Below are 24683 nucleotides of genomic sequence, written 5' to 3'. Positions count from 1 at the left end.
CACTGTGTGATGGTCATTGTGTAATGGTCCCTGTGTGATTGTCACTGTGCGATGGACACTGTATGATGATCACTCCGTGATGACCACCTGTGATGGCCACTGTGTGATGGCCACTGTGTGATGGCCACTCTGCAATGATCACTGGGTCGTGGTCACTGTGTGATGGACACTGTGTGACTGTCACTCTGTGATGGCCACTGTGTGATGGTCACTGTGTGATGGCCACTGTGTGATGGTCACTGTGTGTTGTTGCTGTTGTTGCCCTTCCTACTCAAATGGTGTTCTAGTACTTGAAAGCCCAGAACCGCACAGCTCTGAGAGAAGGTATATCAATGGAAGGCTATCCTGCCTGACACGGGCAAGGGACCCAGGAACCACACAGGTCTTAGAGAATCCTCCTCAGCAGAGACTTTGCGGCTCCCAGAGGAGAATAAGCCCAGCTGAACTATGGACTCAGGAGCCTCAGCCCTGCTCCTCTTCTTCCTTCTTCCCTTCTTTTCATTGCCTCTTGGCTTCTTCCAATGAGGGAGTCACACTAGGCAGCAAATCTCCTAACAGATTTATTGGGAGGGTTTAGGGTATGGAAGGATGAATCCAGAAATGGTGCCTCTGCTCCAGGGAGCAGACAGCAGGGAACTGAGCAGACACTGCCTTTATATAGGATCCCTTAGTGGTTGGAGCTTTCTAGGGGTAGAGATTTCAGGGTGAGAATTGGTGGGAGTTCAAGTCCTGAGCTTGGGGGTGCTCAGGGATTTGGTGGGTTTTTCTGTTCAGGCTTTTCATCTAAAATTAGCATAATCCAGAGAGGGTCCTGTTGAGGTGCTAGAGATGACATTTGTGACAGTTACAGAGGCTAGAACTGTCTGTTATGACTGTTAGGGAAGTCTGGGGGGGGGGATGGGTGCTGGGGCTTCTCAGGTGATGGTCTGGCCACTTTCCAGCCTTGAGAGTTTACAAAGTGTGCAAAGTTTACAAAGGAGCCCATGGCAGGGAAAGCCTTTCTTGCCACGTGAGTGGTGTGAACAGTTAACACACACACACACACACACACACACACACACACACACACTTTGTTTACTATGGATGAACAGTCAGGGCTTGGGAAAGCTGGCGATGTAATCATTAGACTACTTCGTGCTGAGTGTCCGCGTACAGGTCCCATCCTCCCACTGCTGTGTGGACCTTTGGTCTGTAGAGTGTGTTCTATCTTCTCTGTCAGGGCACCATCAGGAGTTGCAGGCCTCCAGCTTTAGAACTAAGGGCCAGTAGTCCTGTGATAACAACGGAGTACAAGTCTGATTAGACATTGTTTGGATCTGTTGTTGAAAAAACCTAGACAAGAGGTGTATGAGACAGGGTGTGATTGTAGGATTGGGAAAGAGGAGACAGGAAGGGTCCATACCAGAGTGTCAACCGTCAGTGGATGTTAATGGCCAGGGGCATCAAGCTGTTGTCTCCATTTTGGGAGATTCATCTGGAGTGGTGGGATCCTATCTTTTGCCATGCCTGACTGCCTGATATAAAAGCAACATTCCACCCCTAAGAAGAGAGAAAGGCCACCTCTCTTTGCCGTTAGCAAACCTTAACCCTTGCTGATTTTGTAGCACTGCAGCGTCCGGTGTGGAGTCTATTTACCCTGGACAGTGATGATCTGAGCCACTCATTGGAGATCCTGAATGAACTTCAAGGGAAACCGAGAAGTGGTCAGTCCTGTTGTGCCAGCGGAAGCACCAGCAGTTACACCCAGAATTGCAAGGAAATACAGGCTCCGAGCTGCTCGTTTGTTATGCCTTGCTGCTACAAACCCTGTGATGGAACTGGCAAATGTCCCTCACCAGGTACCACCTCTAGGCTTTAGAGAGAGGAACATCAGGGCACAAGTCCCAGATCACTCAGTGAGTAGGCAGTCGTAGACCTGAGTGCCATGGAGAATTGAATCATTGTGAACACTTGGGCATAGGGGCTGGGTGGTGGCGTCAAGGGTTAAGGCATTATCGAGGTCTGCAGGATCTAGTGTGCCCACAAAGTGTGGCCACAAAGTGTGCCCTGAGGAGTCAAAGCTATATGCCCTACCAAGGAGAGAGAGGTGGGAGAGATATGATAGTGGTAATGTTTGCCTTAGAGCAAGAGAGGTGAAATAGTCTGATAAATTAATCGGTGAGGCCTTGAACGGTGGTTGTGACTTTGACCCAGGCAGGACACATAGCCAGCATTCTCCAAAGTGGTCAGGCAGGCAGAGCGTCATCCGGTAACCGTTACGCAGAGGTTGAGGTTTTGAAATGGGAGATGGCGCGATGGGAAGATCAGTCTTGTAGAAGGGGAATGAAGTTGGAGATGTAAAGACCTGGAGGAACGTTGTAAAGACCACTTCCTTTACTGCGTCTGTACGCTGAGCTAACTGGGTGCGTACCCTCTGTATTTTGATCGTGCTATCTGATGAGTGCTATGGCAAAGTCTACCTGTGACGCCTGTCCCCCACCTGGGGTGCCTCAGGTCCTCAATTTGAATATAAAAACTCCCCATTCTGCATAAAAGGTGGTATGCTTTCCTGAGTGTGCATCATGTCTGCTACAGGACCAATGAGGACAGCCTCCAGAAGTCCCTGGCCAACAGTAACCCCCAGCTTGATCATAGAGAAAACGAGCCTAGGGGACAGGTGTTGTGGGGATTAGCATCTCCTCTTGGCGCTCTGCCCATGAGCACTGTGCAGCCCTATCACCTGCATGGTCTGGTCAGATCCTTGAGTATAGGTTTCCTGAACCTCTCATCTCCATATGTAGAGCTCACTGGTGATTTGAGAGAGCCAAAGGGAGGAGAAGGAAAAGAGGTAAGACGTAACCCAAAAGCGTCAGCTTGGGTCTTGGCCGATGGATGAAGCAAGCTGCTCCACCTTGCTATCCTCTAAAACCTGAGAGAGCACGGGCTTAGTCGGGTTGAGATGTAAAAAAAAGATTACCTTGAGGGAATGGTGTAAAGGGCCTTGGATGAGAAAAGTAAATCCAGTGAGGGAAGCCATCGGGTTTAGCTGCAGTTGGGGTAGTAAGGACAACCCTGAAAAGGCCTGTCTGTTGGGGGTTGTGACCAGGAGAGAGAGGAAGACCAAGTCCCAGTGTTGATTGAGGAGGAAAGGGGGTCAGTATGAGGCTGAAGCAAGTAGGGGTGGGTGTGCATGCAAAGATATTGTGACAGAGAAGGGAAGAGGTGATCAGGGAGAGGTGGTAGATGAGACATGTGGCCAGGAGGCAGGACTGGCTGTCCACTGAATGATGAGAGAAGGGTGGTGTTTGGCTAGAGAGGATTTGGGGTCCCATACCTGGGGCCCCCGGAGGAAGCTGCTGAGGGAGGTGGTGTTTCAAGCTGCATGGTTTGGAAGAGGAGGAGGGAAGGAGGGAGGGGTGACTGGAAAGGCTGAGGTCAAGCACACGTTGGGGAGCAAAAGAAGCAGAGGCTTCCATTTTGGCTAGGAGGTCCTGTGGGCTGATTTTTCAAAAGCTATTTTATTTGGGGTTCTTAACCTACCTTCTAGAGCACAGACCAAAGATAGGGGAGAAACATGGTTGATAGGACAAGGGTGGTCCTGTTTAAAGTAGTTCTTTAAGGCAATTCTAATCTCCATTGTCAGGATACCAGCAGCTCAGTCCAACAGCAAACACTGGATCCAAGTCAGAAGCAGCAGTTTGAGCCAGCGGAAGTGGGAAGAGTCAGCTGGAATAACACGAGAAATTTCTCCAGCGTGTTTCTCTCTATGAAGTGAAGACCATCAAAGCGTTGCAAAGCACAGCAATGCAAGAGCATTCTCTCCCTGTTTATGGAGTTCCATTTGCACTCTTTCTAAACGTCATGCGCCCTCTCAAGGATCTGTTCCAGCAAAACATCGCGCACCCTTTCACGTGTCTGCTTCAGCAAAACGCCCTCTCATGTGTCTGTTTCAGCAAAACACCATATGCCCTCTCACAAAACAGCGTCCACGAAAACATCACATGATACAACTAAGTCTCCAAAGAAACTAGAAATGTCCACTTCAAGGCCCCTTCCTAGCAAGGAGAAGGACGGGTTGGTCCCACTACGGAGGAATGGGTAAGGGAGATACCCCTAAACATACAGCTAAGAGGTGACATTTGGTGAGCCTGGTAAAACAAGGAGAAAACAAGGAGAGATGGGTCCCTAGATTATGTCAGGACAGAGTAGGTGGCCCCAGCATCTAAAGGGAAGGAGATTGAACACCCTGATAACTACCCAAGCCTCCTGGTGGAGATGGTGGTGGTCAGGCCAAGGGAGCTGGGCCCCTTCAATTGTCCATGGGCCTGATGCCCTCTTACCTTGATGGCACCTTGGACACAGAATAGCTGACCTCCCTGACCTCATTTAAAACAGGGAGCTGGAGGTTCTTAGGCTTCGGGAGAGTTGGGGGCCTGGGCGGTTGTTGAAGCAGGATGTAGGTCTCAGGTACCATAAGGAATCTTTGTATGGGGGCTTTTTCCTGTCTCCCATGGTATACCTTAAAGACCGCAGTTAAGGCATTTGCCAGTGGAATCCCAGCAGAATCAGGGATTCTTTCTCTAGACGTTTAAGTTTGGTCCTAATATCAGAGAAACTCTGAGAGAATAAGTCATGAAGAATTATCTTCCATCTGGAGTCTTAGGATCCAGACTGGTTCACTGAAGAGGGCCTTTGTAAGGCCTTCTGGGGATTAAGATGGGTTTTCCTGTTTGTCCTGGATGGCTTCTCGGACGTTTTCATAATTTACCACCTTAAGGGTGGCCTTACGAAGTCCAGTCAAGAGACAAGTCACAAATTGATCCCTAGCTCTGATGTCTCTTGGGATACGGTAATCCCATCCAGGGTTCCAGCTGGAACTGCCTCAGTCAGTGGTTTTCATCTGCACGTGCCCTAGCCTAATCCCAGACTCACCTGCGCTCCTCAGGGACAAGATTGTTCGTACAGGTCATGGGGCATGGCGGAAGGTGAGATTATAAGATTGGGTAATATAAACCGGAATGGCCTAACAAAGGTGGAGAAATTAGCAGTAGAGGACCTCTAATCGCTTCTCTGAGAGAGTTTGCTTAATGGCAAGGTAGCATATAGCATGTAGCCTAAGCCATTCACTCCAGCAGCTTCCCACAAAGGGGGAGCCATGGCTGGGTGAGGCTCGGTACAGGGAGGTAAAGTCCTTTGGCAAAGAGGAAACTAGCAATGAGGGGCTGCTTGTGGACTAAGAGAGGGCACCAGGGAGAGTCCATCTGGGTAACCTGTTGCTGAAGACAGAGACAGGGAAACAGGAGGAGGAGAGGGGCTGTGGGGTTAGGTTGATGGGGAGGGGGTTCGTTAGCTGGATTGAAAACAGTGGAGTAAATCATCTTGTTCAGGTTTTGTAGCTAAAAGGAACTGAGAGAGAGAACAGAGAGAAGCCTTGGAACGGAGGTAAGAGAAGGCTTAGATGCAAGGAATCCTTTTCCACGTCCCCGATTGCTCACAGCATCTGTAAAGGCCTCCAGTAATACTGGGATCTAGGGTGCCATTGTAAGCCATCTGGGTTGTGACTCTCCATGGGATATGGAGGCCATATCTGATTGCAAAGGTAAATTTTGAGCCCTTCAGGTCGGGTGCCAGGTGGGGAGGCTAAAAGGCATCCCCAGGGTGAATTAGAGGGCACAGAAGACCCCATTCCCATGGGTGAGAGAGGGGGAGGAAAATGTAAGAGTGACACAAGTCTGTTTAGGGGATTCAGAGGATTGTCACACACTCAATGGGGGTCAGACCTTAGCCTGGCTAAAGTCTAAAGGCAGAGAACTGAGTCTCTAGGAATGGGGTCTCATCCACAGGAAAAGGGGAAGGAAAGGGATCACAAAAGCCACAAGAGCCTAGAGAGGCTGTGGAATTATAGGCAGCTTGGATGGGATGGTGAGAGAAGGTCATGGAGAGACACAAAAACACAGTTGGGGTGCTGGAGAGATGGCTCAGTGCACCCGACTACTCTTCCTGAGGTTCAAATCCCAGCAACCACATGGTGGCTCACAACCATCTGTAATGGGATCCGATGCCCTCTTCTGGTGTGTCTGAAGACAGCTACAGTGTACTTATATATAATGAATGAATCTTTAAAAAGGGGGGGGCCTAAAAAACCTGCAAGGCTACAGCTCCGAGGGTGCTGGATGGGGTCAGGTAGAGAGGGCAGAGAGAGGCAGGATGGCCCAGTAGGGCCTAAGGTGAAGAGGACCAACTGTAGCCTTAAAGACCATGGATGGGGGTACCTCCACCTCCCAGAGTACTAGAGGGGTGCCAGACACTCAATAGTCACTTCCTCGGACTCAGGGAAGCATTTACACCGACCAGAAGGGGCAGCTTATCTAGCAGTTGCTGATGGATGGGATGAGCCTGAAGGTGTCTGCTACAGACCAACCGGATGAAAGATAGGGTCCTAGTGCTGCTCAGATGGGGGGAGCACGAGCACCAGGAGAGCCTCTCTGAGTCACGGAACCAAAATGACGGCCTTTCTACAGGAATGGGAAGGTGTCCTGGGACTCAGAATATCAAGAATCAAACAGCTCTGAGGGGAAAAGATGTCCCAATGGAAGGGCGTCCTGAGACAAGGGGGTCCAGGAACCTCACAGCTCTGAGAGGAGGCCTCCTCAGCAGAGGCTTGGCAGTCCCAGAGGAGGGTAGGCCCAGCCGAGCTGAGGACTCAGGAGCCTCAGCCCTGCTCCTCTTCTTCTTTTCATTACTCTTGACTTCCAATGAGGGAGTCACAGCAGGCAGCAAATCTCATAACAGATTTATTAGTAAGGTCTAAGGTGTGGAGGGTTGAATCCAGGGGGGCAGACAGCAGGGAACTGAGTAGGCACAGCCTTTATATAGGATCCCTTAGTGGGTGGAGTTTTCTAGGGGGAGGGGCAGGGATTTCCAGAGTGAAGATTGGTGGATTTTCAAGTCCCAGCGGTTCCACCTAGAATTAGCACAATCCAGGGACGGTCCTGGTGAGGGGCTGGAGGTGAGCTTGGTGACAGTTAAAGAGGCGGAAACCTGTTACGACAGTTAGGGAGGTCTGGGGGAGGGGCCTGGCTGCTGGAGCCTATGAGGTGAAGGCCTGGCCACTTTCCTGCCTTTCTGGTTTACAAAGTTTACAAAGTAAAGGAAGCTTACAGTTTACACAGGGAAGACTTTCCCCAGTCTGGAGTCCATGACCCAGAAGGTTTTCCCCACCTCCCGAGTGCTGTGAATAGCTAACAGTGAGGCTTAAAGGCATGGCCTTGTTGAAGGAGACGTGTCATTGGAGATGGGCTTTAAGAATGTAAAGACTCTTGTTACTTCTAGTTCACTCTGCTTTATGCTTGCAGTTCAAGATGTGGACCGTCAGCTTCTGCTTCAGCCACCAGGCCTACTGCACACTGCCAGGCTTCCTCGACACGACGAACTCTGGATCCACAAGTCCAAATAAAGCCTTCTATAAGTTGTCTTGTCATGGTGTTTTATTACAGCAATGATGCAGAAACTATGGCCAGTGTGAGGCCAAGGGAAGCAGGAAGCCTGAAGGCCGGGTCACAGGGAGGGGCGCATATGCTAAGCAGGGTAAGGGTGACTTCCACCAAAGACAAATGTGTCTGCTTGCCTCAGCTGATACCAATGAGACAGGGTATGTCTCTAATTCTGACAGCACTGGGTCTTGCTATAACAAGTCTACATGTCACTACAAAGGACAGGGAGGCCATGCAGGGGAAGGTTTCTCACAGATACTCCTGACGGTTGTGACTCAAGATGGCTGCTACCAAGCCGCATCCCTGCACTGACTCACTGAGCCATGCTACGTTGACTGGCTCCCCTGGACAGTTCTGTCAGGGTGTCAGCAAGTCCCTTCTGTTCCTCCTGTGCACACACTGCCCCTTCACCCAGGCATTTCTTTCAGATTCTGTCACCTCAGGTCACATAGGGTAAAGTTCACACATGTCTGGCTGGGGTGAACACAGGAGCATTCCTTCCCTATCGCTAAGCAGAGGATTGATTTTGCTTGGAGGGCCTGTGTCCAGGTGTGGACAAGGGTCAGCTGGAGCGGGACCAAGACAGACGGACCACAAGCACCCTCAGCCAAGCTCCCTTCATATTCCTTCTCCAGTCCTGCTATTCAACACAGTACTCACTGCCCACACTTTTCTTTTGGCCATAGACTACCTCTGAGGAGAGGTCTCTCAGACGTTCTCCTTCCCTAGAGGGATCAGGACCTATTCATCCTATTCAACAGGGTTCCTACTTAATCATTTATTCCTCACACCAAAATAGAGTGACACCCCCCCCCCCCCCGTGCCCAGGCAAGAACACAGGGTGGTGGAAGTCCCTAGGAACCAAACTCCCTGGGAACCTAACTCTAACAGTCCTGTAGCCCTCGAGGCATTTTCTCCTCCCTTCTCCCTTCGTTTCTGCTTTCCCTGCCTCTTGCCGTTTTCTTCCTTGTTCTATTTTTTTTGTGTGTGTGTGCTTTCTTTTCGGAGCTGGGGACCGAACCCAGGGCCTTTCGCTTCCTAGGCAAGCGCTCTACCACTGAGCTAAATCCCCAACCCCTTCTTCCTTGTTCTTGCTCCCCATCTCATTTTCTCCCCTTCTCTTTCTAGTTCGTACAAAGCCTGTCTGGCTTTTGGAGTCACGGGGCAGTGCCCTGCCTTCGGTCGCGCGTTGCAGGGTCCATTCTCAGCACAGTCAGAGCCACAGTTGCAGGAGCTAACACTGTCAGCTGAGGACCAGCACAGCAACAGTATGGCCTCCCCTTATTGATCAACTTTGGATGCCGCTCACGCACATCTTGTCCACACGGGGGCGCTCCAACGCTGCTTCTATGGAGTCGCTGGCCTTTCTAGTCTGCATTTTTCCCGTGGTTAGGGGTTGGAGTCCTGGTTTCCAGTCTTTGTCGTCTGACTGCACAGAAAAAGAGCCTGGGCCCAGATGTTCCTAGAGTAGTGTAATTTCCTCTATCAAAGGCTACACGTCCAAAGAGGCCTTAGACTTTTTGATCAGAATTGGGATTCAACAAATTCCTTCAGATATCCCTATTGAAATTTTTTTTCTAATTTCTTTCTTCTTTTTGATTTTTGTTGGTTTTATTTGGTTTTGTTTGGTTCTGTTCGGTTTGGTTCTGTTCTGTTCGGTTTCGTTTGTTTCGAGACAGGGTTTCTCTGTCTTAACACCCTAGGGTGTCCTGGAACTCACTATGTAGACCAGGCTGGCCTCGAACTCACAAAGCTCTACCTGCCTCTGCCTCTGCCTCTGCCTCTGCCTCTGCCTCCCGAGTGCTAGGATTAAAGGCATGCTCCACCATGCCTGGTCTTTCTAATTAATTTAATTTTATATGTATGGGTGTTTTGCCTAGATATATGCCACCCTTGCCTAGTGCCATTGGACACATCAGATCCCCTGGAACTGGAATTACACATGGTTGTGAACTGCCGCTGTGTGGGTGCTAGGAGTGGAAGCTAGATTCTCTGAACCATTGAGCCATCTCTTCAACCTGCCTTTGGAAATTCTTTTATAACCAATCTGTACCAAACTGAATAATGAAGTCCAAAAAGAAAAAAAAGAAAGAAAGAAAAAAAAACAAAAAAAAAAAAACAAACAAAAAACAAACAAAAAAAAAAACAAAAAACTGTGCATGTCCTAGCCAGGCCTAGTGGCACAAGCAAGCCTATTGTAGCTAGCTGGGAGGTTGAGAGTTAAGATTGGGCTGTACAATGACTAAATGACTTTGTATTGTTATTGAAAACAGATTTCCCCCCGCTTGCCCTGGGAGACTGCATTTTAAAGAAGGAAGGTAACTGCACACCTGTGTGAACGTATGAACAGCACCTTTGCCCCGCAGCCTTACTACACATTGCTTCCCCAGGGCCACCTAAAAGATTCACTTGCTGTGGGAAGTTGCCCAGAGGTCAGTGCAGCCATGGTTTAAGGAAACCCAGCTGCATATCAACCATTATCATGTTGGTTTTGCACACACAGAAAACACAAGAGTTAGGAGCATGGGGACTTCCAATGTCGCAGAATGTGTAACAGAGTCAGATTCTTTCCGACAGCCCATGAGGGGGCACGAGGGAAGCTGTGGGAGTGAAAGGGCGACACCAGGAAGTTAGAGAAGCCAAAGGAATGAAACATTAGAGCGAAACTGCAGCCCAGAAGGAAGGGGCAGGGATAACCTCCAAAGGTCCACCCAGGTGACTTGCCTCTGTCAGCCAGGACCACCTCCGGAAAGGTTCTGTCTCCTAAAATAGCGCCACCAGACTTAGAAAACACTTCGCTCAGGAATAAAATGAGCTAGAAAGCAAGCGCATAGTACTAACAAAGCGTCCACACGAGGGTGCCCACACACTTCTTAAAAGACGCTTTGGCTCAAGCAGGTCCCCAGGGGGACCAGGATTCTCCGCGGCAGGGCTGAGCCTCCCTCCAGGCCTTCGCTCCACAGCCTTCTCCCTCTAAGGATTTCCTTGTTTCCTAGGGAGAGATTCCATTACCCTTAAGGGGTTTTAGAGCCATGACCCGTAGCTCAAAGACACAGTAGACATCGTAGTCTACTACAGGATGATGAATTGAGAAGGCAGGCAGCAAACCTGAACCTTTTTGAGGGCTTCCTCTTCATCCCCATGTACTAGTTGAGAAATCCGACATTCCTCCCTCTGGTTCTGCCTTTGTCAAGTCCTGGCACGGGACGGGAGCTGCCGGCCTCTGGGCCGGCTGTGTGGCTGTATTCACTGTCCGAGCAAGACGACCGAGCCTCCGAAGCTCCTGCTTCCTCCTAACGCTCTCACAAAGCCTTGCTCTTCTGTATCAAGGACTTCTAGCTTCTCTGCCCGCTCTTCCCAATTCCTCCCTGCTTCCACCCCACCCCCACCCCCAGCCTCCTGGTTCAGTTTTCCCCTGCTAGCATCTGGCAGAAGGCGGGTGGAGGAGGAGCTGGCGGAATAAACTGGTTACCACATGGCTTCATGGAGAAAACCATATATGATACCAGGAGACACAGGGAAAGCCTCACCAAGCTCCAAGGCCGGTTTCTGCTGCAGGACCAAACACCAAAGGGTTTCTGTACTGGGCTGGAGACAGTAACTTACGGAACTGTCTTCAGTCCCTCCCTCCCTCCCTCCCTCCCTCCCTCCCTCCCTCCCTTCCTTCCTTCCTTCCTTCCTTCCTTCCTTTCTTCTCTCTCTATCCCCCATCCCCATCCCTATCTCTATTTTAAGAAGGGGTCTTGAGTGCATAATCTCCTGCCTCAGCCTCCACAAGAGTGGGGTACAGATCTCCACCAGCGGCCCCCGCTGAAGCTCCCTAACACTGATCTCATTTCGTCCTCTGTGTTGATTGCCACAAGATGCCCAAGACCAAGGACAGTGCAGGACAGAATTTAGGGAGCATGGCTGTATTTGGAGCCTCCCTCCCTGCATGGGAGTAACTTGTGTGCTGAGAAGACGCACGCACACACCCAGACCAGGCAATGAGACCACGGGACAATGTGGGGACACCAGCCTTCACGTGGGGACTGCAGCTGTGGATACTGAGACAAGGCAAAGGTTTGAGGCTGATGGAAAGAGGCCGCTCTGTTCGGCTCTCAGAGGCTATGCTTGGAAAGGTACTTCTGTCATTCAGGCTTCCGGAGGTGTTAGTAAGTGTAATGGTTGTTTCTCCTTCCTTAACTTTTTCAATTCTGTTACAGACCCACACTGGAAACACCAGTGAGACCTCTGCTACTGCATAAAATCCCATGTGTATGAGTGTGTGCGTGTGCTTGCGCGCGCATGTGTACACACACGCTACATCTCACTTTCAATTCGTCGGTTGTTGAGCATCTGGGTTGCTTCTATTCCCCAACTTCTGTGAATAGAGAGAGCAGCAAAGCATCCCGGTGGCAGGGTATGGAGTCCTCTGGGTACATGCCGGGGAGTGGAATATCTGGGTCATATGATGGTTCTATTTTTAAAGTTCCAGGAAAACGGATGGATCTGGAAATTATTATAGTGAGGTAATTCAGTCTCGGGAAGACAAATACCACATGTTGTCTTTCATAGTCAAATCCTAGTTATTAATACATGTGTGTGCGCATGTGTGTACATGCGTAGCTATGTACATGTATGTGCATGTACAGATATGAATGTGAGTACAGCTCGTGAAAACTAGAAAGGATACCATGAGCAGGGACTGTTTTTCCTGGGGGGGGGGGGGGTAGAATGCCTGTGACATTAAAACAGGAAAGAGGTGGAAAGGTTTAAGAGTGAGTGGGGGTGGGCTGGAGAGATGGCTCAGAGGTTAAGAGCACTGATTGCTCTTCCATAGGACTTGAGTTCAATTCCCAGCAACCACATGGTGGCTCACAACCATCTATAGTGGGACTGATGCCCTCTTCTGCTGTGTCTGAAGACAGCTACAGTGTATGCATATACATTAAATAATAAATAAATCTTTAAAAAAAAAGAGTGAGTGGGGGTAACGGGAAGAAGGAGGAGCTTAATAAAAACAAATTACGTTTGAAAATGCCAAAATGGGATCTATGGAATCTATTAGTAGTACACTGGCTAAAAACATAAATGCATAAATAATTTTAAAATCTCTTGACCGTGTTTGAGAATGAGGGACCACTCAGGTATGAGGTTCAGGGCCTTCAGCTGTTAGCACTGGGAATTGCTGGGTATCCTGGTTTGTCTGTCTGTCTGTCTGTCTGTCTGTCTGTCTGTCTGTCTGTTGTCAGCTTGACACAAGCCAGGATTATCTGGGAAGAGAGGACTTCAGTTGGAGAACTGCCTCTGTCAAATTGGTCCATAGGCAAGCGTCTGGGGAATTTTCACCATTAGTGACTAATGTGGCAGGGATCACCTCACTGTGGTCCTAGGCAAGTGGTCCTGCGTTCTATAAGAAAGCAGGCTGAGCAAGCCATGGGAGCCAGCCACGGCGTCTACATCAGCTCCTGCCTTCAAGTTCCTGCCTTGAGTTTGTGCCATGGCTCCCCCTTAGGAGGGACTATGATTGAGATATGTGAGCCCAGTAAGCCCTTTCCTCCCCAAGAAGCTTTCTCTGGTCACAGAGAGCAAACTGGGACCCTGGACATAGATCGCTCTCCACTCCCCTTCTACCCGCTTCCCCAGATTCTGTCCTTTGTCTTCTCTGAGAAGGAACTAGAATGAGGCCCACCTCTCAGATGGATGACCATGGACTAGTGAGCCACCCTTTGCCCAGCACGGACCTCGGCAGGGATCTCTGGGGGTTTGCTATGTTGGCCTCAGCCCCTGGGTGGCAGCTCCCAGCAACTACAGTAAACAGCAAAGGGGACCAGAGTCCTACTCATCCGAGCTCTGTCCTGTCCCATCACCCTTGAAATAGTGAAATCTTCCAGGTGGATTTTTAAGTCCCAGCAACTAAGACCAATTTAAAAGACCTCTATCCAGTTGCTCAGGGGAGCAGGGAGATGCGGGGTTTACTCAGAAACTTTAGAGTTGCTGTCGAAATGCTAGGTCCGACTCATCTGGGGACTTGGAGGGTAGCACTTTAACTGAGAGGGGAAATGGATGGATCTTCCGAGAAGGAAGGCTGTAGTGTAAAGGCCAAGTGGACTGGGCAACTCCAGCGGCTGCCTCCAGCTGCTCCTCAGCAAAGATCAGAAAAGTCAAATGTGTAAATCGGATGGAGCTTCAGCGAAGTGCAAGATCCAAGAGACAGAGGGGCACTTCCATCTCCCTGAAGGAGGCAGAAGGGCACTTCCGGCTCCCTGTAGGAGGCAGAGGGGCACTTCCGGCTCCCTGTAGGAGGCAGAGGGGCACTTCCGGCTCCCTGTAGGAGGCAGAGGAGCACTTCCGCCTCCCAATCGGAAGCAGAGGGTCACTTCCACCTCCCAATAGGAAGCAGAGGGGCACTTCTGCCTCCCAGTAAGAGGCAGAGGGGAATGTCCACAAGGCGGTAAGGAGCTGAGATGCAGGAAATGAGCAAGAGGCACTTTCTAAAGGTGACAGAAGCTATGTAACAACACAGGTGAACAGCTAAGATCTGGGCAGATAAGGGCGGAGCTTTCAGAAGACTCCGTTCATGAGTGCGGGAGACTCAGGGAGATAAGAAGGAACAGGCCATCTTTTAGGAGCCGGAGGATGCAGAGATGGGACCGAAAAGACAACATGAGTCAGGAGGTAGTGCTTGCTACAGTTATGAGGGCCCAAGTTCAATCCTCAACACCCAGAGTTTTAAAAAATTTAGTAATAAAAAAAAAAAAAAAAGCCAGTTGTGGTAGCAGATGTCTGTAATCCCAGAGCTGGGGAGACAGGAACAGGCGCTCTGGAGCTTGCTGGCCAGTCAACCTAGCCTACCATGGGTCATCTCCAGGCCAATGAGAGACCTATGTCTAAAAATTCCATGTGGACAGCCCCTGAGAGACAACACCCAAGGCTGATCTCTACCTTCTGCATGTACACATACACACACACACATGTACACATACACATATACATGTACACACACACATGTACGCACACGTGTGCTCACACATACACACACACACACACCAAGAAAAAAAGGTCCAGGAAAGACACATTCAAAAAGTTCAGACAAGGGAACCATGGGTGGAGTTCAAACCTAAATTAGATGTTGGCTGGTGGGAGGAGACCTCACCTATGAGTCAACCACTCTGTGAAGGGGGTGGAGGTGCCGTATTTTTTCCACAATGAGAACTTCTGGAGATCCATGCTTCTTGGTTCGATGTCTCTCAGGATGGTGGTCTCTACAAGGGAAAACAGCCAAGGACTAAATCAGAGGTGCTGTGACCCAGAAAACCATGCCAGCGCCTGCCCAGGTTGGAGAAGGAGAAGGGCCCCACGGTGATGACATGTGAACAGGGGCTGTAAGGAGGAATGATCCAGCTGCCACCAGAGTTACTCGCCATTTCCCGGAGCCTGAAATTGACTGTCCAAGGGCACGAGGCTCTGTGGAGGAGTAGAGGAAGGTTGCGAGGGTCTCCTAACTTCAATCGCACCCCTCGGACAGACCACCCCAGCTTCATTTTTAATTCAGCACGTCCACTGCACGAGGCCTTTCCGAATTCTGCTCATATCCATCCGGCCTGCCAGAGCCTCGCTCTCATGAATATTTAAAAGGTCCAGCTGGGATGGCTTCTGAGCCATGAATATTTAAAAGGTCCACTTGGGATCTGCTTCTCACCCACCAGCACGGCTGACTCCAAGGTCACAAAGCTGAGATGTAGCAAGTGACACAAAGGACCCGAAGAAAGCGTCACCCCACCACCACCACCCAAATACCTTAGAGAGTGTATGAATTGGCAAGAAGACTACAGAAGAGAGGTAGAGACACTTCATTCATTCACTCACTCGTTTATTCACTCAGTCATTCATCTACCTATCTATCCGCCCAACAAACCTTCCGAGGTAGTAGTGGGTACTTTCAAGGCTCGAGAAGATAAAGATGAGTCAGGCAGAGTCTTTTCCTCTTTGGAGCTCCAAGGCAAGATGGGACGCACACAGACACAAAGACGGTAGACACAGGCTTTCACACAGGCCTTACCCATGATCCTCCTCTTTCTGTCCCTGCTCCCTCCTGAGCTCCGACAGCATTTAAGTTCTGACCCCACCCCCCACACCGCCCACGTTCGCTTTCATTCTTCTCTGGATGCCCCCACCACAACCCCACCTCGCACATCTGGCCCCTTTTGCTCTTCATAGCACACACAGCAGGGGGCGAGTTCTTGCAGGGATCTGCCCGGCCCCTCAGTGTGGCCGATGCCCCTCTAGACTCCCATCATCCCACAGGTGTTCCTCTGAGCTGTTTCCCACTTGGTAGTTCCTATTTACCAGTCCTGGCGAGCACAGGGGCCTTGCAGCTTCGAAGCTAAGTCCACCACCCTCCACCCTTCAGGTTCTTGTTGCCGGGCGTGCCTGTAACATAAACCTCACGAGAATGTCGCCTTTTGTGTCAATGTAACGTGCATTTTAGAATTCTTTCTTTTTTTAAAATTTCATGTGCTATGGATGTTTTGCCTGCACATATGTATGTGCACCACATGCCTTCCTGGTGCCAGAGAAAGCCAGAAGAGTGTCTCCTGGAACTGGAGTCACAGATGGTTGTGAGCCGCCATGTGGGCTCTGGAAACTGAACCCAGGTCCTCTGCAAGAGCAACGAGGGCTCTGAACTGCTTGAGCCCCAAGCAATGCATATTTTAGAAAGAAAGAAAGTGTAGTCCTTCCGTTACTAATAATTTCTTTTTTCCCTTTTGGTAACAGGGTACCCTTGCAGGGTAGCCCAGGCTGACCTTGAATCCACAAGTCCTGCCTTAGCTTCCCCTGTGGGAGGGATTATAGTCGCATGGTATATTTATAATTTCTGATGTCTGCCTGATTCTGGAGAAATGATTCTCCTGTTGGTGTCATTTGACTTTGGCCTGAGGGGTTTGTTTCTGCCAACAGGCATTCATTTCTAAAGATGATGATTTCTTTGTTCTCCCTCCCTCCTTCCTTCCCTCTGTCCCTCCATCCCTTGCTTTCATGCTCATGAATGCTTTGTCTGGTGCCAGAGGAGGTCAGAACCCCTGGACTGTGGTTGCAAATGTTTGTGAGCCACCCGTCGTATGGGTGCTGGGAACTAAACCCAGGTCCTCTCTGCAAGGGCAGTTAGACTGATGAGCAGTTCTCCAGCCCCTCTGGATGTCTAACTCTCCTTCATCCAGAAATCCCATTGTCGTCAGGGTTTCGTTTGTTCACGTAAGACAGGCTCTCCTGTAGCTAGCCTTGACCTAACCACGTAGCTGAGGCCCGCCTTGAACTCCTGATTTTCCTGCCTCTGTCTCCCAGGTGCTGAGACTAAGAGCCATGCTGTCTGTCCGGTGTGTGCACTGCTGGGTGTCTACCACTCGACCAACTGCCCACATCACCTGTTTTCATTTCGTTTAGGATTTTGAGCTGACAGGCTTTCCCCAACCGGCTAATGATGCTGAGCCAGTGTCTTCTAGCTTCCCTAGGGTTTTGAATGGCTCACTCTGCGTGTGCTCCGTCAACTCAGCAGGTGGGTCCAGTCCCCTGCAGCCATCATAGACCCAGACAGAAGAATACCTGCAGGGTCCCCCACATGGGTCCCTTTGATGTGCCCTTGGTGTCAGGGGTTACAGTCAGCACAGCTTCGGTGGCACAGTGTCAATAGGAAGGGGTGAGAATTTGTGGTGTCTGCAGGCCCCAGGGGGTACCCAGCATGCCTGGTGGATGAAGGGGGAGAGGAGGAGGGGAGGGAGGAGAGCGCCAGAGGGAGAGGGGAAGGAAGGGGGAGGAGGGAAGAGGGAGAAGGGGAGAGGGAGGAGGAGGAAGGGAGGGAGGAGGGGAGAGGGAGGAGGGGGAAGGGAGGGAGTGGGGGAGGGAAGGAGGAGGAATATGGTCTGAAGAGTATCGGGACCCACAAGTCTACCCCTTTATTTGGTGCACAGAGTAATGCAAGCATGTTTCCTGTGAAATATAGATCGGAAACTATGTCAGAGGTGATGCCTCTCTGCTTCTAGCAAGAGAAAAATCAAACTTCTATTTAAAAATAGTTGCTGAGGAAGCTGGAGAGATGGCTCAGCGGTTAAGAGCATTGACTGCTCTTCAGAGGTCCTGGGTTCAAATCCCAGCAATCACATGGTGGCTCACTATCATCTGTAGTAAGGGGATCTGACACCCTCTTCTGCAGACAAACATGCAGGCAGAGGACTCATATACTTGTATACATAAATTAATTAATTAAAAAATAGATGCTGAGGGCTGGGCATGGTGGCACAGCACTGGGGAGACAGAGGCAGCTGGTCCAGATAAAAAACAAAAGCAAAACAAACAAATGGATGTAGAAACAGCCTATAGTAGTCACACACTTGCCTCACAAAGCTTCTTACCTGAGCATCCCTGTTGTATGTGTATCAGCATGTATGTAACATGCATGTAACACATATGCAACATATATGTAATGTGTTCTCGGGATGATTTTCAATATGTAGTTTCGATTTCCAGCAGGTTTGCTATGATGTTGACTCTGGGATTCACAGAACCTCTTATATGTATGCATTCATCCCTTTCACCAAAATTGAAAAGGCTCTGGCCATTATTTCTTTAAATTTTTTTCCACATTCTAATTCCTCTTCCGAGATACCAGTTCTCCCAGGGTCTATTACACTTGGTATAGGGAGAGGAGAGAGCCCTGCATGAGCCCTGAGCGAATGTGTGCTGTTGACATGGACTGGCCTCGAACTCACAGAGATCCTCCTGTCCCTGCTCCCCAGGCGCTGGGATCAAAGGCATGCACCACCATGCCTGGCACACAGCAATGATCTCGAGGGGTCATCTGGGCCTCCGGCTGTTTCCTCGGACATCACAACCAATTAACTCCTCTACCTCGAACTCCAATCCTCGAGTCTTCCCTGAGGGTGTTCTGGGGAATCTCTGACTTGAATAGGAACTACTTTTCATCAGAATTGAAGTCAGATGCAGCAGGCAGCGTTCTTGATTAAGCACCAACTGGACAGTGTAAGCGATGGCTTCATTTCTTCCTCACCTGTGCTTCCCATTGCCTCAAAGCTCTTCAGTGGAGCTGCGGAGGGGGCTTCGTGGTTAACACCAAAGGACTAGGGTTCAATTCCCAGCACCGCGTGGCAGCTCACTGTTAGGATTTAGATCTCGGCCCGTGTGCCCCAACAGAAGACACCCAAACATGGTGCCACGTGGAGGGGTTTTAATGAGAGAAGAGTCGAAGAGAGGGAAGGCGGCGGCCATGGGAACGTGGAGGGGGGATAGGGGCAAGAACAGAGAAGAGCAAAGAGCACGAGGGGAGAAGGGAGGGAGGAGGGGCCAAGCAGCTCCTTTTATAGTGTCAGGCACAGCTGGCTGTTGCCAGGCAACTGTGGGGCGGAGCATACCTACCTGGCTGATGCCAGGTAGCTGTGGGGGCGGAGCTTAGACAGAACACCAACACTCAACGACCACCTGTCACTTCAGTTCCAGAGAATGGGGAGCCTTCTTCTGGCCTCTGTGAGCACCAGGCATGTCCATATTGCATATGCATACGTGCAGGCAAAACACCCATTCACATAAAATAAAAATAAGTACTTAAAAAAATAAAATTTAGGGCTGGAGAGATGGCTCAGGGGTTAAGAGCACTGACTGCTCTCCCAGAGGTCCTGAGTTCAAATCCCAGCAACCACATGGTGGCTCACAACCATCTGTAATAAGACCTGATGCCCTCTTCTGGTGTATCTGAAGACGGCTACAGTGTACTCACATATATAAAATAAATAAATAAATAAATCTTTAAAAAAAAAGTGAAAAAAATAAAATTTAAAGAAACGTTCAGTCACAGCTATGTTATTTCGGGAATTTTCCATTTATTAATTTTCGGATCTCAGCTGATCCCTAGTCACTGAATCCTTGAAAAGCAAGAGAACAGAGAAGGAAAAGGCACTGGGTCTACACAGATGTCTGTGTGAAAACTTGCCCCAGATATGTCTCAGAACTTAACTCCCATCTGGGGAGTCTGAATTGTACCCACCGTCTTCTATGACAACCTTCTTTCTCTTTTTAACTTTTTTTTCTTTTTTTTTTTCTTTTTTCTTTTTTTTCGGAGCTGGGGACCGAACCCAGGGCCTTGTGCTCGCTAGGCAAGCGCTCTACCGCTGAGCTAAATCCCCAACCCACTCTCTTTTTAACTTCTAAGATTTATTTATTTTTATGTGCACTTGTGTTTTGCCTGTGTGTATGTGTGTGAGACAGTAACGGCCCCCTGGAACTGGAGCTGTAGACAGTTGTGAGCTGTCACATGGAGTCTGGGAATTGAACCCAGGGCCTCTGGAAGAGCAGCCAGTGCTTTTAACTGCTGAGCCATCTCTCCAGCCCTCTCCCTGTGGCAATGTTATATTAGAGGTTTGGGGATAAAAGCAAAATCAGATTAAACAAAACAACCATCGGGCCATATTCTGGAGCACTTGTTACACTCTACATCCGGACTCAGAGCCGGCTGAGGTGGGGCCCGGGGTCTGCAGGATGTGAGACTAGAGAATGAACAAAGGTCAAGGGGGGTGGGGTGCCAGTACCAAAGGAAAATATGTAGCCGAGTCACCATAGAGCCTCCAGCAGGTCCCTAGCACGGCTGGAATCTGGAGAGTAGTGGTGAGACTGGAAGTGGCCCAGGGTGGGGCTGACGCTCAGGATGCAACCACTTCCTCCTGTGTGGTTTCAGTTTCCCTTTCAGTCTCTTGTCTCCTGGATGCTAGAGAGTGCACAGCTGGCTGGACGCCGGGAACCCAGATCCTCAGATGCTCGCTGATCCCAGGGCCAGAGTGGGAGAGCACTGCCTCCCGCCCAGCCATCTCCACAGGACCCTTAAAGGAAGTGGCCACTATCTAATGGCAAATGGGGGCCCAAAGTGCAGGGCATTCAGGTGACCCCTCTGAGGTAACAGCCTGCACTCCAATCTAGGATCTGTTCATTGAGCTACTGAAGGATGCTGGGACTTCTGTACTAGAAGGTCGATGAGAGAATAAAGGATCCCTCTCAGGGCCACCTCCAGCAGGCGATTAAGACAAAAGAAACCTAGAGGTCTCTCACTGAAAGGCCAGCAAGCTGAGCTAGTTTGCATCTCTCAGAAAGGTCACAGTGTGGGCAGCCAATCCGCAGGCATCACTTGCCCCTTGAGAATGCTTTTGGATGGTGGTCCTTCTGCCATAGCTTCCATGATTACCAGTCACTCAACACAAAGTGAGTAGAACTCTGGCAGGGGGCCGGACTTCATTCAAAGAGCCAAAGACAGCTCCCTCAGGAGTGATGCTGGAGCCTTGTTGCCTTGAAGATTAACAAAGGGAAATAGAGCCAAGGGTGCTCTGGGCAGCAGGCTGCATCCCAAAAGGATGGCCAGGGAGAAGTCCAGAACGTAAGCATGATCTGCAGGGGTCTGAAAGAACAGTGAGCCAACCACGGGGTCAGCCCCTAGCAGTACAGGACAGTACAGTACAGGGCCCTCCCTGGACCCTCTGGCCAAAGCTGTGTGGGATCTAGGACAATGGAAGCCAGTGTACAGCCGGCAGCTTCAGTAAGGACAGCAGGTGGCACTGTCAGCACATTCGACCTCAGTTGGAACTGCCCCTCTGCAGACCTGGGGACCTGGAAGCCAGCACCCACAGAGGAGCAGCTGCCCACGTCAGCAGTAATGGGAGCTGTACAAAGCCCGAGGAGCTGTGAGGGGCCGTGGTCAGGAAGAAGGGGGAGGCCCTAAATTGAAAACACACCAGAAAGAATTGACTAGGTTCTGGAATCCAACCGAGTGCGAGTGGCCGTTGTGTACATGGAAGGGCCAGGAAAACGCGGGTTTCTGTGAGGCTTCCCCACCAGTGTGGACAATCCATTTCCCTGCTTCCATCAGCAACAACTGCTGTACCTGGAGGAGAATTAAAGAGAGAGAGAGAGAGAGAATCCCCGGGCTGTTTGGGCTCAGGCCCGTCTGAGATAGGTACCCAGAGGCCTAGGCAGCAGTTTTCAAAACCATCATGGTAGCTGCTAGGACCGCTGGCCTCATCCTTCCAGCCCTCCTCCTTTCTGAATCTGGTAGGATTTATTCTTGCTGGCTTCTTGACATCGTGTAAGAATTGACAAGTAGAGGCTGTGGAGCTGGCTCAGAATGAGAAGTGTTTGCAGCAAAGGCATAAGGACCTGAGTTCGAATCCTCAGCGCCTATATAAAAAGCTGTCCACCTGAAATCCCAGTGCTAGGGAGGTACAGACATACAGATCCCTGGGGCACATTGGCCAGACAGTCCAGTGAAGTAGGTGAGCTCCACACTTACTGAGAGACCCTGTCTCCAAAAAAAAAAAAAAGAGAGAGAGATAGAGAAAGATACCCAATATTAACCTCTGGCCTCCATGTGTGCACATGCGCAAATACACACACTTATAGTCACACAATTCTGTAGAGCCAACTCTGCCCAAGGAAGATGTGTTTCTAAGCCAAGTACTTAATGCTGATAGATCCGCATTTTCTCTTGTATCATGACACTCTGTGATGTCGTAGATACTAGCCGCTCCATAACCCTGGGTCCGAGAAATCAGACAAGCCATAATGGACATGTAGCATGAACGTGGGCTCTGTTGGGGCTGTTTGTCACAGCACCATACCCTTAACCCTCCTGACTGGTACAAAGTCGTATGGTGATGGGGCTACTTGCAGAATGCTGTGCAGTGTGCGCCTCCTTACATTTGCCAGAATTATTAACAATAATGAGCATCGCTTGATTGCGTCAGGGACAGCGCTGGACTTTTTAGCAGGGATAGCAGGTGGTTTATTAGCCCCTTTCCACATCCTCTGGATTTGTGCCATCATCCCGTTTAGTATCAGTGATCTCATTGCAGGGTTCAGAGGCTAAGGCCAGAGGATAGCCGGAGGTCATGACAGTAGCTCAGTGCGTACTGAGATTACAATTTGACTACAGAAGCTTCCGGTTTCAAACCCTTCTTTCTATCATTCTCTTTACACAAAGCTGGACGAGGCATTCCAAAAAAAAAAAAAAAAAAAAAGCAAATAGTTTTTTTAGAGAAATTATTTTTTAACAGGAGAAACATGAACGTCAGCTCAAGGAAGGAATTGAATGTGAAAGGCGGTCCAGAAGCGCAGACCGCGAGACGCACGCACGTGCGGGAAGAAGCACGGACCGCGGGACGCACGTGCAGGAAGCCTCATTTCGCCTCTGATTAGGTGCTTTGCCAGATAAGCCTCGGCCAGCAGCATAGGGTTGAGAAAAACTCAAAGGAATCATTTCGCCTGTCACTTGAAATTGGTCTGAACAAGCCGGGAAACAGCTTGCATTACGCATTTTGTTGCATAGCAGAGTGGATGGTCCCAGACCTTCAGGCGTGGCCATGACTGAGGAAACTCGGCTGGCCTGCCCAGGCATCCTCTCCCTTGAGGCCTAGCAGCCTACAGTGCCGCATTCCCACACCATACCATACCCTACTGTCCTTCCTCCCTTCTCTGTCACCACTGCTCTGCGTGGTAGAACGCAGTGTCATCTCCAGACCTGAGCCAAGTGGGGGCGAGAGCACAGAACACATTCTTGCTGTATCAGGGAGGTGGTGGGTGGATGGATACAGACACCAGAGAATAAGACGATACAGCCGACGAGCTGTGTGACCTCTTTACTCAGATCTCCATTTAGCCCCTGGGATCCTCCTGTCTGCCTTCCCAGCTCTGGAACCCTGTGCCTGTGCACACTTTGTTAAGTGGAGGGTGGGACAGGGAGAAGAAGGAGGAGGGGGAAGGGGAAAGGGAAGAGAGAAAGCATGATCATTGGCACAGAGGACAGAGGACGGTTTGCACAAGTCAGTTCTTTCCTTCTACCACGTGGGTTCCAGGAATGGAACTGAGAAGAGTTTGGCAGCCAGCAGCTTTAACCCCAGCCATCATCTCCTCACCTAAAGCTACAGAACGACACCCGTTCCCTTCCCACCCCACCTTAACTCTCACCCTCCTTAACTCTCCCCCACCTTAACTTTCCCCCACCTTAACTCTAACCCCTCCTTAACTCTCCCTCACCTTAATTCTCCCCATCTTTTCTATACTTTTTCCTTCCAGGATGTTGACAGGAGAGAGGGGAGAGATGTATAAGTAACCTTGGGAACTGACTAGTTTTTTTGTTGGGTTTTTTTGTTTGTTTGTTTGTTTTTCTTTTTTGGAGTTGGGGACCGAACCCCAGGGTCTTGCGCTTGCTAGGCAAGCACTCTACCACTGAGCTAAATCCCCAACCCCCTGACTAGTTTTTTATACTCAGCACAGTTATCCAGGGACTCACTCAAGCTATCATACACGTGGTCAGAGCTGCAGATAGCCCAGGGGGATATCTTTCACTCACAGTGCCTTATACACAGATGCAGAGACTATGACTTGGAGAATGGGCACTGGAATAGGAAACCCTGAACCCAACATGCAGGTGAGAGCAAGCAGATGATGTCATTTCCATCCATTTGTTTCTCCACTTGTAAGGTGTGGACCCCGGGTAGCACCCGTCTTATATGGTTGCCATGACAATTAAACAAATCAGCGCATGGCCTGTGTTTAGCTCACAGCCTGCCTTACAGTCAGAACATAATTCACAACTATTAACTATAATTAAATACTATGCATATGCTGGGCTGAATTGGCAAGTTTGGGATGAGACAATCCAAACTTGCAGAATGCTCAGTTCAGGGCGCGGTGTCACACGCTCAAAGAAACCATTCTTTTTTTTCTGGAGCCATCATATAATTTCTCTCCGAATAATGAGCTCCCCAGATTCATTGAAATACAAATATTTGAAAACAACACAGCAGAACCCATTGGTGATTCTGCATCCATTCAAATGCAGTCGCAGCCTCTCCCCGTGACAATGGAGACAGGATGGACCGGAACAATAGTTACTGAGTGCCTACTGTATGTACTCCAGGTGCTGGTCTAGGTGCCAGGAAGGCAACAGAGAAGAAAGCAGAGACTTCCTCCAAACCCTACCCTCCTGGCAGGATCGATACCGAGGAGGAAGTTCTATTTCTCAGCCCTGGCTCCAGGCTGAGGGAGTGACTGTGTTCACAGATGAAGTCTGTCACCAGCAGCAGTCAAGTCCTGCCACGGTGACCTTGGGGGCCTCAGTGACATGGACATGTCCTCTGCTTTAGTTTTTCAGAAGCAGGACTGGCCCTCCTCTTCTCA

The 24683-nt window shown here is 50.0% G+C and overlaps 3 long non-coding RNA genes across 7 annotated transcripts; 2 read left to right on the top strand and 1 right to left on the bottom strand.

The window, feature by feature from the left end:
- Positions 1-889: 889 nt before the first annotated feature.
- On the top strand, positions 890-7454 carry Apol7al1 (apolipoprotein L7a like 1). 3 transcript variants are annotated; one of them, NR_190729.1, is given in 5 exon segments: positions 890-1009; positions 1605-1838; positions 3623-4077; positions 5367-5421; positions 7335-7454. It is a non-coding gene; the product is annotated as an apolipoprotein L7a like 1 (long non-coding RNA).
- A 3502-nt stretch (positions 7455-10956) lies between these two features.
- On the top strand, positions 10957-23698 carry LOC148004867 (uncharacterized). Of its 3 annotated transcripts, XR_015625736.1 has the most exons (4): positions 10957-11626; positions 16800-17010; positions 18248-18491; positions 22559-23698. It is a non-coding gene; the product is annotated as an uncharacterized LOC148004867 (long non-coding RNA). The 3 variants fall into 3 exon arrangements; XR_015625735.1 differs by lacking the exon at positions 22559-23698 and having other exon boundaries at positions 10970-11626; positions 16899-17010; positions 18248-19313; XR_015625737.1 differs by lacking the exon at positions 22559-23698 and having other exon boundaries at positions 11354-11626; positions 18248-19313.
- Positions 11782-15174, bottom strand: LOC120093818 (uncharacterized). The gene is made up of 3 exons (XR_015625738.1): positions 14879-15174; positions 14611-14719; positions 11782-11963 (listed from the first exon to the last, which is right to left on the bottom strand). It is a non-coding gene; the product is annotated as an uncharacterized LOC120093818 (long non-coding RNA).
- Positions 23699-24683: the final 985 nt, after the last annotated feature.

The sequence above is a fragment of the Rattus norvegicus genome, chromosome 7, assembly GCF_021556685.1.
Source record: "Rattus norvegicus strain SHRSP/BbbUtx chromosome 7, alternate assembly SHRSP_T2T, whole genome shotgun sequence".
In the NCBI taxonomy this organism is placed as follows: Eukaryota; Metazoa; Chordata; class Mammalia; order Rodentia; family Muridae; genus Rattus; species Rattus norvegicus.
This window is presented reverse-complemented; position numbering and strand designations above follow the sequence as displayed.